This window comes from Cervus canadensis, chromosome 24 (assembly GCF_019320065.1).
Source record: "Cervus canadensis isolate Bull #8, Minnesota chromosome 24, ASM1932006v1, whole genome shotgun sequence".
NCBI lineage: Eukaryota > Metazoa > Chordata > Mammalia > Artiodactyla > Cervidae > Cervus > Cervus canadensis.
Window position 1 is genome coordinate 45,279,877 of NC_057409.1, and position 15,353 is coordinate 45,295,229.

The 15,353-nt window shown below is 42.0% G+C and overlaps 1 long non-coding RNA gene across 1 annotated transcript in view; it reads left to right on the top strand.

The window, feature by feature from the left end:
- The window catches only part of LOC122426724, a 79,303-nt gene extending 66,158 nt beyond the window's left edge, over window positions 1–13,145 (top strand). Inside the window, exon 4 of the long non-coding RNA XR_006265228.1 lies at window positions 10,387–13,145. This is a non-coding gene — a long non-coding RNA (uncharacterized LOC122426724). The remainder of the gene's footprint in view (window positions 1–10,386) is intronic.
- Window positions 13,146–15,353: the final 2,208 nt, after the last annotated feature.

Genomic DNA, 15,353 nt, shown 5'->3' on the forward strand with positions numbered 1-15,353 from the left:
AATACTGGGCAGCAATTTTAGGTGCCCAGTATTGGTATATTAGTGGTCTTCTGTTTGATCTTGTGTGCAAAGGTAGATGCTCATGTAGGAAAGGAATTTAAGGATATTAAAAATAATACAGATAAGCGCAAATGATACAATAGTTAAAATTTTCAAAGGTTGAAAACTAGTTGCATCTTTTTTTACACCTGAAAGATTTTGGGGTAGCTCTCTCTTTAAGATGCAAATTTTAACAAACTGATAATGTAGATACCTTATTTTTTTCCCTAATTAAATGCTTCATATTTGGTACATGCTCATCTTGTCTCTTTAAGCCCTCTTTTTTCTCCCCATCCTAGAAGAGATAAGAGAGGGCAGCAAAAATATCTTTTTCTCTCAAAATACCAGTTCTCATTCTTCTACCTAATTTATTTTAATTCTTTAACTGGACTCTCTTATCAAGGTGAGATTTCCCATTAGCCTTCAGTTCTCCTACTTAAACAGAAGCTTTTGAAAATTATTGTTTCATTATAAAGCAAGGTATGCCTATAGTAAAAAACAATACAGATAGACATAATATTCTTCTGCAATTCTGTTATCCAAATAAAAATATTGCACTTTTATTTCTTTTTATAAAATATATTATTTTACAATGGTGAGTGAAAGTGGAAGTGTTAGTCGTTCAGTTGTGTCTGCCTCTTTGAAACCCCATGGACTTTAGCCTGCCAGGCACATTTGTCCATTGAATTCTCCAGAAAAGAATACTGGAGTGGGTAACCATTCCCTTCTCCAGGGGATCTTTCCGACCCATGAATTGAACCCCAAAGAGATGACTCATTGTAAAAGACCCTGATGCTGGGAAAGATTGAAGGCAGGAAGAGAAGGGGGTGACAGAGGATGAGATGGTTTTATGGCATCACTGACTCAACGGACATGAGTTTGAGCAAACTCTGGGAGATGGTGAAAGACAGGAAAGCCTGTTCATGGGGTCACAAAGAGTAGCACATGACTTAGCAACTGAACAACAACAATAAGAAAAAACTGCAAGAAATGAACACGTGAAAGGTAAACAATATGTTACTAAACAACCAATGGGTTACCTCAAAGAAAAAATTAAAAATATCTGGAGACAAATGAAAGCAAAAACACAATGATCTGAAATCTATGGGGGGTAGCAAAAGCAGTTCTGAGGGGGAAGTTTCTAATGATCCAAACCTACCTCACGAAACAAATAAGCAATCTTAAATAAACAATCTAACATTGCACCTACAGGAACCAGAAGAAGAACAAGCAAGTTAGTGGCAGGAAAGAAATCATAAAGATCGGAGTAGAGATAAATGAAATCAGTTCAGTTCAGTCGCTCAGTCGGTTCCAACTCTTTGCGACCCCATGAACTGCAGCACGCCAGGCCTCCCTGTCCATCACCAACTCCCGGAGTCAACTCAAACTCATGTCCATCGAGTCAGTGATGCCATCCAACCATCTCATCCTCTGTTTTCCCCTTCTCCTCCTGCCCCCAATCCCTCCCAGCATCAGGGTCTTTTCAAATGAGTCAGCTCTTCTCATGAGGTGGCCAAAGTATTGGAGTTTCAGCTTCAGCATCAGTCCTTCCAATGAACACCCAGGACTGATCTCCTTTAGGATGGACTGGTTGGATCTCCTTGCAGTCCAAGGGACTCTCAAGAGTCTTCTCCAACACCACAGTTCAAAAGCATCAATTTTTCGGCACTCAGCTTTCTTCACAGTCCAATTCTCACATCCATACATGACCACTGGAAAAACCATAGCCTTGACTAGACAGACCTTTGTTGGCAAAGTAATGTCTCTGCTTTTTAATATGCTGTCTAGGTTGGTCATAGCTTTCCTTCCAAGGAGTAAGTGTCTTTTAATTTCATGGCTGCAATCACCATCTGCAGCGATTTTGGAGCCCAGAAAAATAAAGTCTGACACTGTTTCCACTGTTTCCCCATCTATTTGCCATGAAGTGATGGGACCAGATGCCTTGGTCTTAGTTTTCTGAATGTTGAGCTTTAAAAAATGAAATAGAGACTAAAAAATAATGGAGAAGCTCAATGAAAAGGAAACGATATGAAGTTGAACTAATTAAGATTGTGTGATGTTGTCGAAAAAGCAGCCTAATAGATTGATGGAACCAATAGAGAGATCAGAAATAGACTCATGCTCATATAACTTAACTTTCACCAAGGTGCCAAAGCACCTTAACACCTTTAGGAAAGCAGTATCTTCTCAACAAGCAATGCAGGAATAACTGGGTACATACAAAAAACAGTTTTGACTTATAATTCACCCTATAGACAAAAATTAATTTGAAATGAGTCTTTTAAATTAAACATTAAAGCTAAAAAATTAAAGCTTCTAGAATACAGGGGAGAATTTATACACCTTAGAAATAAGGAAAGATTGCTTAGAACCTCTAGAAATCACTGACCCCTTGCCCCCAAAAAAGGATGAAATAGAGTAACTAAAGTATTCCACATTTCCAAAGACATTGTTAAAAAATGAATAGGCAAGCTACATACTGGGATATAATATACTCTCTCTCTCTCTCTCTCTCTCTATATATATATATATATATACATACATATATATAACAAATAAAAAATGCTCAACATCATAAGGGAGAAGGCAATGGCACCCCACTCCAGTACTCTTGCCTGGAAAATCCCATGGACGGAGGAGCCTGGTGGGCTGCAGTCCATGGGGTCGCGAAGAGTCGGACACGACTGAGAGACTTCCCTTTCACTTTTCACTTTCATGCATTGGAGAAGGAAATGGCAACCCACTCCAGTGTTCCTGCCTGGAGAATCCCAGGACAGGGGAGCCTGGTGGGCTGCCGTCTATGGGGTCGCGCAGAGTCAGACACGACTGAAGCGACTTAGCAGCAGCAGCAGCAACATCATAAATTAGGGAAAATCAAGTGAAAAGTACAATGATATCACTGCACATGTACTAGAAAGTCTGACATAAATAAGACTGATACCAAATGTTGATAAGAATTCAGGACAACTAGTATTTTTATACCTTTCTGGCAGGATTTTACAATATTACAGCCAATCTGGAAATTTGTCTGGAAGTTTCTTACTAAGTTAAACCTAAATCTGCTATGCTGTGCTGTTTCGCTTTTGTGACCCCATGGGCTGTAGCCCACCAGGCTCCTCTGTCCATGGAGATTGCCCAGGCAAGAATACTAGAGTGGGTTGCCACGTCCTCCTCCAGGGGATCTTCTCAACCCAAGGATCAAATCCAGGTCTCCCACATTGCAGGTGGATTCTTTACCATCTGAGCCACCAGGGAATGACCTAGAAATTCTACTTCTTGGTCGTTTTCTATCTTTATTGTATAGTCTTTTTAGCATCCATGTCCATTACATCCATTAAAAGAAACATGGAAAATATTTCTAATAAACATAATGGACACAAGTCATTAGGCAGAATACACAAAGACCTCCTATACATTTTTTAAAAAGACAACTCAAGAGAAAAGTAGTAAACAATAAAAACCGGCAGTGCTCAGAAGACCCTACTGAAAAGACTTTTCTACCTAACTGGTAATCAAGGAAAGGCAAATTAAAATCATAGAATTTTAAAAGCCTAAAATAGCTAATATCCAAGCACCTAGTTTTAAATCAATACCTGGTTTTAGAAATAATGTCAAAAATGGAACCTCACCTGCTGAAGGAGTGTGAGTTAGTACAACACCTTGGAGGATAATCTGGCAATATATAGGATCTCTGAAGTTAAGTATACCCTTTCATCCAACAGTTCTATTCTTAGGCACATACTCTTGAGAAAAACAATGCACGTGTGCCCAGCAACCTTTCACAGGAATGCTTATAATCAATTCAGTCAATTCAGTTCAGTCGCTCGGTGGTGTCTGACTCTTTGAGACCCCATGGACTGCAGCACCCCAGGCTTCCCTGTCCATCACCAGCTCCCAAAGCTTGCACAAATTTATGTCAATCAAGTTGGTGATGACATCCAACCATCTCATCCTCTGACGTCCCCTTCTCCTCCCACCTTCAATCTTTCCCAGCACCAGGGTCTTTTCCAATGAGTCAGTTCTTCATATCAGGTGACCAAAGTATTGGAGCATCTTCAGCATCAGTCCTTTCAATGAATACACAGGACTGATTTCCTTGAGGATTGATTGGTTTGATCTCCTTGCAGTCCAAAGGACTCTCAAGAGTCTTCTTCAACACCACAGTTCAAAAGTAGTAATTCTTCAGCATTCATCTTTCTTTATAGTCCAACTCTCACATCCACACATGACTACTGGAAAAACCACAGCCTTGACTAAACTGATCTTTGTCAGCAAAGTGATGTCTCTGCTTTTTAATATGCTGTCTAGGTTTGTCATAGCTTTTCTTCCAAAGAGAGAGCATCTTTTAATTTCATGGCTTCACTCACCATCTGCAGTGACTTTGAAGCCCAAGAAAATACAGTGTGTCAGTGTTCCCATTGTTTTCCCATCTATTTGCCATGAAGTGACAGGACCAGATGCCATGATCTTAGTTTTCTGAATGCTGAGTTTTAAGCCAACTCTTTCACTCTCTTTCTTCAAGAGGCTCTTTAGGTCTTCTTCTCTTTATGCTATAAGGGTGGTGTCATCTGCATATCTGAGGTTATTGATATTTCTTCCAGCAATCTTGATTCCAGCTTCTGCTTCTTCCAGCCCAGTGTTTCTCATGATGTACTCTGCATATAAGTTAAATAAGCAGGGTGACAATAGACAGCCTTGACGTACTCCTTTCTCTATTTGGAATCAATCTGCTGTTTGATGTCCAATTCTAACTGTTGCTTCTTGACCTGCATACAGATTTCTCAGGAGGCAGGTCAGATGGTATGGTATTCTCATCTCTTGAAGAATTTTCCACAGTTTGTTGTGAGTCACACAGTCAAAGGTTTTGGCATAGTCAATAAAGCAGAAGTAGATTTTTTCTGGAACTCTCTTGTATTTTTGATGATCCAATGATGTTGGCAATTTGGTCTCTGGTTCCTCTGCCTTTTCTAAATCCAGCTTGAACATCTGGAAGTTCACAGTTCACATACTGTTGAAGCCTAGCTTGGAGAATTTTGAACATTACTTTGTTAGTGTGTGAGATGAGTACAATTGTGTGGTAGTTTGAGCATTCTTTGGCATTGCCTTTCTTTGGGATTGGAATGAAAACTGACCTTTTCCAGTCCTGTGGCCACTGCTGAGTTTTCCAAATTTGCTGGCATGTTGAGTGCAGCACTTTCATAGCATCATCTTTTAGGATTTGAAATAGCTCAACTGGAATTCTGTCATCTCCACTAGCTTTGTTCGTAATGATGCTTCCTAAGGCCTACTTGACTTCGCATTCCAGGATGTCTGGTTCTAGGTGAGTGATCACACCATTGTGGCTATCTGGGTCATGAAGATCTTTTTTGTACAGTTCTTCTGTGTATTCTTGCCACCTCTTCTTAATATCTTTTGCTTCTGTTGGGTCCATACCATTTCTGTCCTTTATCGTGCCCATCTTTGCATGAAATAGTTCCTTGGTATCTCTAATTTTCTTGCAGAAATCTCTAGTCTTTCCCATTCTATTGTTTTCCTCTTTTTCTTTGTATTGATCACTGAGGAAGGCTTTCTTATCTCTCCTTGCTATTCTTTGGAACTCTGCATTCAGATGGGTATATCTTTCCTTTTCTCCTTTGCCTTTTGCTTCTCTTCTTTTCACAGCTATTTGTAAGGCCTCCTCATCCCCCCTCCTTGGGGATGGTCTTAATCATTACCTCCTGTACAATTCCATGAACCTCCATCCATAGTTTTTCAGGCACTCTGTCTACCAGATCTAATCCCTTGAATATGTTTGTCACTTCTACTGTGATAAAATGTAAGGGATTTGATTCAGGTCATACCTGAATTGTCTAGTGGTTTTCCCTACTTTCTTCAATTTAAGTTTGAATTTGGCAATAAGGAGTTCATTATCTGAGCCACAGTCAGCTCCTTGTCTTGTTTTTGCTGACTGTATAGAGATTCTCCATCTTTGGCTGCAAAGAATATAATCAGTCTGATTTTGATGTTGACCATCTGGTGATGTTCATGTGTAGACTCTTCTCTTGTGTTGTTGGAAGAGGGTGTTTGCTATGACCAGTGCATTCTCTTGGCAAAACTCTATTAGCCTTTGCCCTGCTTCATTCTGTACTCCAAGGCCAAATTTGCCTGTTACTCCAGGTGTCTCTTGACTTCCTACTTTTGCATTCCAGTTCCCTATAAAGAAAAGAACATCTTTTTTGGGTGTCAATTCTAGAAGGTTTTGTAGGTCTTCATAGAACTGTTCAACTTCATCTTCTTCAGCATTACTGGTTGGGGCATAGACTTGGATTACTGTGATATTGAGTGGTTTGCCTTGGAGACGGACAGAGATCATTCTGTTGTTTTTGAGACTGCACCGAAGTACTGCATTTTGGACTCTTTTGTTGACTATGAGAGCTACTCCATTTCTTTTAAGGGATTCTTGCCCACAGTAGTAGCTATAATGCCCATCTGAGTTAAATTCACCCATTCCAGTCCATTTGAGTTCACTGATTCCTAAAATGTGAATGTTAACTCGTGCCATCTCCAGTTTGACCAGTTCCAATTAACCTTAATTCATGGGCCTAACATTCCAGGTTCCTATGCAACATTGTTCTTTATAGCATCCTACTTTACTTCCATCACCAGTCACATCCACAACTAGGCATTGTTTTTCGTTGGTCTGTCTCTTCATTCTTTCTGGTGTTATTTCCCCCCTCTTCTCCCGTAGGATATTGGGCACCTACCAACCTGGGGAGTCCATCTTTCAGGGTCATATCTTTTTGCTTTTTCATACTGTTCATGGGGTTCTCAAGGCAAGAATACTGAAATGGTTTGCCATTGCCTTCTCCTATGTTTATAACAACAATGTTTACAATAGTAAAATATCCTAGAAACCCCTGAGTGTTCAATGATATTAAAATAAGTAATTCTGTCTGTTTACATCATGATGAAATAACCAGCAATGAAAATGAATGAGCTAAAACTACCTGCAGCAACGTGAATGAATCCTATAAACATAATACTAAGAAGGAACTTTTTTCTCCTTTATCACTGTGTAATGAAAAGCGTACATACTGGATCATGGCATTATGGGCTTCCCCTGTGGCTCAGTGGTAGAGAATCCATCCGCAGCACAGGAGATGCAGGAGACATGGTTCAATCCCTGGGCTGGGAAGATCTCCTGGAGGAAGGCGTGGCAACTCACTCCAGGATTCTTGCCTAGATAATCCCATGGACAGAGGAGCCTGGTGGTTTACAGTCCATAGGGTCACAAAGAATCAGACAGGACTGAAGTGACTGAGCATGAATGGCATTATGATGAGCTGAAACAGTACGTGCTATTTAGGGTGAGATAGGTTGGTATATATATATATAGAGAGAGAGAGAGAGAGATAGCAAGAGGAAGCAGAGCTTAGGAACTGGTAGCACAAGCTTGAGATCCCGGATCTGTGATTTGTGTCCTATCCTACCTATGTGAGTTGGTTGCTGTGTGACCCTGGGTGAGTTACCTGACTTCTCTGTGTCACAGTATTGCCATTTGTTAGATGAGAATAGCTGAGGTATCCAACTCATGGGAAGGTTGCTTGGATTAATGAGTCAATATTTGCAAAGTATTAAAAATTGTGCCTGTCAGACTGTCCATATCTGTTTTAAAACATACAAATCATAAACATTAAATTCTAGAGGGTGGTCAGTGGTGTGGGAGGATAGAGGCATCCGAGGGGCTTCAACTTCACTTTGAATATCTTATTTCTTAAGTTGGATGGCGTTCATACATTATTTTTTGATGGGTCAAAATATTTCAAAATTTTAAAAAGGATGCACAGGCTATTTCAATATATTGTCAAACTTTGAGGAAAAAGACAAGTTATAATGAGAGACTGATATTGTGAAGGATATCTGGAAAGAGAACCTCCCTTAAAATGTCTAAGTTTAATTAGTGCACCTACAATTTTGGTAACATTTTCTGGAAGCATCCCTAAACCTAGGGGAGAAAGCACTGGCCTTGGAGTCAGAAAACCTAAATTTTCTTCAAGCTTCTGCTGTTGATTCATTTTGAGTCTCTGGGCTGGTCTGTCTCCAGTGACATCCTTGTGCTTCATTTTATTTATCTTTAGAACGGATGTGTTGTCTTCCACCTCTTTCAAATGGCCAGAATGGAAGTTTCTTTCCTTATCTTCAGCACAGAAGGGAGAGTTAGAATTTCCTTCCCCACCCTCCCCCACTGCCTTTCACTAACTAGCAAAGAAGTTTATTTTATTTTAATGAAGTCTGTGAAAAATGATTCATGCTTGAAAGCAGCCTTTTCCCTTTACTTAACGACAGCTTCAGCTTCTGAGTGTAAGCTAAAATGGAGAAAAATCCCATGTGGTTTTCAGAATGTACATATGAGCATATGTGCTGTGCTTTCAAAAATTTCTTTGTTGGTGAGTCTATTGTGCACATAAGCAAAAGCAGTCTAGACCCTGAGAAGGGGAGAATCGCAAGAAAGCCATCTTCTAATTTCTCAATAGCTTGTTTCCAGATGGTTCACGTTAGAAAAAGACGGGACAACAACACAATCGTAACAACTGGCGCCCTTGTTACGTGTGGACTGCTGCATTTCTGAGAAGGCATGTGTAGCTGTTTTCTTCCTGCTATGCCCGATTTCAGATTCCCAGACTATCGTTTATCTGAAAGTAAAACAACGGCGAACAAAATGACTACTTACCCTTTCCCATGCCAATGGGAATTATATACTGGTAACCAGGGGGTCTGGCCTTGAAGGCCTATTTTAAAAATAAGAATGGGTCCCCCACCCAGCTGGTGTGCTAATGGATTAACTACTGCTTTTTTCTCTTATTGTAAAGCAGATGAAAATATCTGGCTTCAAAGTTTGTCTCGGCTCATCCCTTTCTCTGGTTCCTTACGCTCAGCAAGGTGGGCCCTAGATGTGTCTCTGGTTGACTGACAGTTCTGAGCTTCCCTCTAAAAAGAGGTTCAATAAAGCTCAGAGCTTATTTTGCCAAGCATGACTGCTCTTTCTTTTTAAGCCCACATACGCTTGAAAGGGGATTTAATCCTTGCATTTCTGATTGTTTACACTAAAGAGTTGTGTTGTGAGAGCGATTTGATGTCTGTGAGACTGTTTGAACATTTTAATAAAGCTTGTTGAGAGAAACATTTTCTCTCAAAACAGGAAGCTAGATTTTTGCCATGTGTAAATAAACATAAAATACCAGCGGGCTCAGGGCTCCAAACCTGGAGATTCTGAATGAAGCTTGCACTTAACCAATCAATGTGCTTTTCATCTTTATTTAAGAGTGAGCATGAAGTCCCTCGATGTGAATGCTCTTTATCCTTTTGCAGACATTTAACGTGTCTTTACATTAAAGTTGGGACCATGCCATTAAAGTCATGGCATCACATGAGACAGCTTTCAGGGTTAACTCCTCCAACATTCATTGAGCATCTCCAGGTGATGGGACACAGTGACACCAACATGAAGAACACTCAGTTTTGTATTCAAGGAGCCCATGGTCCACAGCCTGGTTCCAGAAACAGACTTTCACACAAATTATTGTCAAACAAGATGGTAAGTGTGAAGGCAGTGACGTGTTACAGATATTATGGGAGCCCAGAATTGGGGCTTTTGAGTCAGCTAGAATTAATTCAGGAGAGGCTGATCTTGGGTGCCCTCAGCCTTCAATGCCTTGGAGTGGGGCTTGGGTTCCCAGCCAGAGACTGAGGCTGGGTCACGGTGGTAAAAGCACCAAACCCTAGCCACTAGACCAGTGGTCAGTGACAAGGGTCCTGGCAGAAAAGAATTTCCAGAAAGACAGTAAGTAGTGAAGTAAGTCAAGTGTTTATCAAGAAGAAAAAGAGTACAGTATGTGTGGATAGACACGGGGCAGACTCAGAGGGAGAGTCCCTCCTCCTGGACCTCCAAAACATAGGTACACATGTACACATGTACACACATGCTCAGACACACACATGCACATGTACACACATGCACACATGTACACATCTACACACATACACATGTACGCACAGGCACATTGTGGCATTTCTAGACTGGAGTCCCCCTACCCTCTAGAATGACAAAATTGTTCTCATCTTTTAAGATTAAGGAGTCCAAGAGGAAGAAGGATAAAACATAAGCAGTTCAGCATTGCTAGAAGATTAAAACATAGGACAAATGAGCCCAGAAGGTAAATGGGACTCAGATCAAGTTGGTTAGCCTGGGGAGATTTGATACTGGGATGATAGATAATGTTTGCTTTTTAGATGGATCACTCCAGCTCCATGGATGATGGACTGGGCCCTGCTGGAAGACACAGGAATCATACTGTCCTTGTCCTTTAGGGTCACTTCAATCTTGGTCCTTCTGCAAAGGAACCAGCAGAAGACAGTGGTGTACCCAGAAGTATGGGGACCCTCTCTGGGAATCAAGCAAGATCCAAACACACTGGGAGAAGAGCCTGGAAGGAGACCCGGCCAGAGGAACATCTGCTCGAGCCCATTCCACTCCCTCCCTGAATGCTCCCTAGGTTTCCCACTATCTCCCCACCCCCAACCCCAGCCTCTCTGCTTCTGCACCTTTAACATTCAGAGTCGAGTGGAAAAGAAGCCTTTTTCTCATTCCTTTCAGCACAGCTGAGACAGGCAGTAATTTTCAGAAGGAACTTCATTTGAAATAGCACCACCACAGAAAACACGAAGGGAGAATGAAAGGGAAAACAACAAAGAAAGCAGAGAAAGCTGTAAAACAATTATGCTTACAAAATATAGATTTTGTGTCCAATGACAGCCAACGTTCCTGCCAGACCCACAAACCGTTTCTTCAGCTCTTTGCTCTCTCTTTCTCTCCCCTGCCCCTTGAGATCCTGAGCTCACAGATGTGGGGGAAACTGTGAACAGTCAATACTGCAAATGCACCCCCCCCACCGCCCCCCGCCGTGATGAGGGCTGCAGCCTCTCCAGGGAGTCAACATCTTCCAAAGAAACATTCCTCCCCAGAGACACCCTCTGACTCCTTGTGGGGATCCTGGTCCAATTAAAGCCCCTGGGCAGACTGAATAGAGGTCTGGTGTAAGTCTTGTCCCCACAGGGGGGAACACGAGATCCAGCATTCCAGACGTGTTTCTTGAATGATCCTCCCCTTCAACCTCCCTGTTCCCACCCAAATTCAGACCTTTGCTACCTCTTGTTCAAACAATTGTACTGGTCTGGTCTACAAATGCTCTGACATTTTCTCTTTTTGAAGTTTAGTTTGGACCTGATCATCTTTCTCCCACAGTCTACCAGATTAATTGAGAATTTTTCCAATTGATGATAAATGCCAATCCAACTCCTCAGCCAAATATTCCTTGTAAACATCCTATGCTTCTGTCAAGCCACAAGAACTAGACACAATATTTCTCAAATGTGCCCCTGCCTTTGTTCCCACATGTCCTTCCATGAAGTATTTCTTGTTTCTCCAATTCAATGGGTTGACAATCCAAACTATCCTTATAAAGTCCATCCTGGGGTGATTCACTTGGTGAACTCTTCATGTTTCTCTTGCACTTATGTTACTCTGATTTGTATCAGAAATAATTGGAGAAGGAAATGGCAACCCACTCCAGTACTCATGCCTGGAAAATTCCATGGACAGAGGAGCCTGGTAGGCTACAGCCCATAGGGTTGCAAAGAGTCAGATATGACTGAAGGACTTCCCTTTCCCTTTTCAGAAATAATATTTTACTCTCATTTACCTCACTCTCTTCCCCAGCTTGAACTATAGAGTCATTGAAGAAAGGAATAAAATACCTTAGGGGTCAGTGTGGAGAGCAAAAAAGAGACTCTGTAAATTGCTAGTATGGATACTGGCCCACGGTAAGCTCCCCACAAGTGTCATCAAGATTTGGAGTATGATTCTGGAGTCAAATGGAACTAGATTTGGACCTTGACTCCACCACTGACTTGGTAACCTTGAGAATTACTTACTCTCATGGAACTTCAGTTCTTTCATCTGTAAAAAGGGTTACTTACCATTGTTCCTTCCTCATGGGGTTGTAAGGGTAAATTAGATGACAGATTAAACTTGATCATAGATATAAAAATACTTAGCAATCTCTTAACAAAATTGTGCTATTATTATGGGACTTGAGAAAAGTGCTTTGTCTACAAAGTCCTTAGGGAAAATTTGGGTTGGCACTTCTGTGCCTCAGGTGCAAACACATCGTACACTTGTGAATCTGGATTCTGGGTGGGGGTCCCTGCTCTCCCTCACAGCCCTCCTCCCTCCTTGGGGTAGGCACCTCCTCTTCCCACCCTGTGCTCTGTGACTTTGTCCCAGATGGATCCTGCTGGTTCTCATGCTGGATGGTAGCTGGCCTGCTGGAAGACCCCATCATCATGTAGCCCTTCTCCAATGTGCTCACTATGGTTTTCTGGGGAGGATGAGGTGAAAGAGTATTAAGTTTTTTGGCCATTTTGAAGACACCGCCAGGGAAGCTATACTTCGGAACTTTGCATGTAAGGATGCTTGTGCACTTATCTATTTTAAACTTATTCGTTAGACTTAAATGGAAGACTGGTTAATATTGCTGATATGAGTAAAGGAAGGCTGTTTCCACTGTTAATGTGAGAGTATCCATACAACTGGATGCAACCAGGAAGACTCCAGAAACTGCCCTGCCCAGCTGCTTTGCAGGCTGGTCCTGATTTCCAGTCCTGGAACAGCAGACGCACACTGCTTGTGGATATTAACCAGCCATCCAATTGATAGTCTGAGTTTCCATCTTTATTCTGTGGCAAGTAGACACAATGCATTGCAGGAAGCCAAGCAATTATTTGCAAGTGGGTTATATGATATCATCTCCAGCACTTCAACCAAGCTGAAATCCAATTCCATCAGCTGGCTTGGATTTGGAGGGGAAATGAAAGTCACATTTTGGAAGAATGGGATGGATTCTGCGTGTTACAACTGATACTTCTGCAAAAAATATCCAACCAAACACACAAGAATTCAGTCATAGAGACATTCCCTGATATCCAGTCCTGTTTATCAATCCCCAAAAGTCACAGTTGAATCCATGGGTTTAGTAAACTTTTCATAAATTTGTAGTAAATTTTGATGACTCTTATACAGACTGTTTTCTCATTTGTTAATAGAGGTAATTTTATATCCCATGGTGCTGTTTTGAGATTAAATTAGATAATGCTGAAGTGAATTCCCAGGAAGCCAGTAAAGTTTAAGCTCTTCATTTGCATGGACTTCTTTCAAGATCTTGTACCTGGCTTCATATTTATAATTTGCATCTTTTTTCTTTAAGAAGATGCAAAGTCCCATAAGCCTCAAACTCCACAAACCTGCATCCGCTCCTATGCAGATGTAGGGTAGTTACTAGAATGGCGGGAAGTGGCTGATAACCTCAGGGGCCTGGTAGAAGACTTGGAAAAGGAGATGGGAGTCTCTGGAGATTTGTAACTTTATTAAAAGCTTTACGAAGTGCCAGAGCACCTGACTGTGAGCAAATTGCTAGGACTTGAAAGAGAGCTAGTAAAATATCCTCTAAAAAATTATGACTCGACCACGGCTTCAGCTGTTACCTCATTTAGTGGGAACTGTGTCCTAAGCAACTCGCCTTCTCATGGTGACCGGGGATGGGGGACGATACCCTGGGCCAGGTGCCTCTCAATTCACATCAGGCCAGTAGCCTGCAGGGCCAGTCACAGCTGATTCCACGGAGCCTCTGGGAGGACTGGGACAGACCCCGCTTGGCGTGCAGTGAGGGACGTGCTGCCTTTCAGCCACCAGCCTCCCCTTCAACAGTTTTCTTCAGGCAGACGCAAGGGGAATCACTTTCAATTCCCGGCCCCTCCCTCCTTCCTCCCCACCCCCCTATCCTTCTTATCCTCCTGTTTTTCTTCTTTTCCTTTCTCTCTTCCATTTCATGAATCATGATACAAATTTCAACCCAAGATAAAAACAGTACTTTATTTCACCCTTTCGGCTGTGATTAAGTTCTGTCCACAGCAAGGACATTGCCGTTTCCATGGGAACCAATACACTCTAAAGCCGAGAAGGATGACAGTGTAGAAAAGTAGAAAGAAGGCAAAGAGGTTTGCTCGAGTTGCTTTTCACCCGCCACGGAGGAAACAGAATTACGGAAGCCAGGGGCTGCCGAGGAATTTACGAGGTCACTAAATCATAGGCCCACTTCCAGAAGAGCCAGTGAAACAATTCTGGAGATAAGCGAATATCCTTTATTTAAAAAGAGCCAGAACAGATTCCACAGTCTTCTTTGCAAAGGCATTCAGTTGTTATTTTTTAAGGGCAATTATTCAGCAGCTGATGTGAGCAATGCCTGGGAGCCTGAGATGATTCCCTTGCATTGCCAGCTGCAGAGACCTTGCCTTGTGAACCTTCTTACCCAAAACTGTCGTGCCCCACTTTCCTACCTTCCATCCCTCTAAGCACGCTATCAAAGTACCCAGAACCCATCTGATTAAAGCAAAAATCTCTTCTCTCCCTCTTTACCACTTTTTCTAAAGAAGGAGAAGAGTTTATTATTCCAGTCTTCCTATCATTATTATAGACAACACTTACACTGGTTTTAAGCATATGAAGAATGTTAGAGAGGCATTAACATTCACTGTTGGGAGCGGATGTTAATGCCAGGACTTTAACAGAAAAAAAAATAAACAGAATAATTCTCTGGAAGGTGACAGGAATACGGGAGAGTCTAGTTCAAGGACTCTTCACCCTAATGTCTCAGGAACACTTAGCCCATGTCGGATTGGGCCACAGGAAGTGAAAGAGAGCTGGTGGTCAAGATTCAGTGAGTAACTATTCAGATCACTCAGGGAGGGGAGAGGGGAAAACATTCTGCCCTTGAACAATTCAGAGGGCCTGCTGTACTCAGTTATTGGGCTGTGAGCACAGAATGCTAAGAGGATGCCTGGCTAGCATCATTTTCCTGAATACTGAAGCCTCGCTGATGATAACTTTCAAGCTCTGGTTCTCCTGGTTCGAGGTTGTACCCGGCAGTGCCAAGGAGCTGACTACACACAGGGACCCACCGAGATGACCTCCCTTGGCTTGGCTCTTGGCTTGCCATTTGCCAGCCGTATGGTCTTGGGCAGAAGAAGTGCTTTGGTCCTCAATTTTCTTATTGAAAATAATATCTGCCTCAAACCTGTGATGAGCTGAGAAGTGCATAAACCATTTTGTGTGGTGCCTGACACATAGCCAATGAACGCTGCTCAATAAATAGTAGCTTTATTTATTACTCTGTCATTTTGCCCTCCTTGTGGAAGCTCCTTGAGGGAAGTGGCTCAGCTTC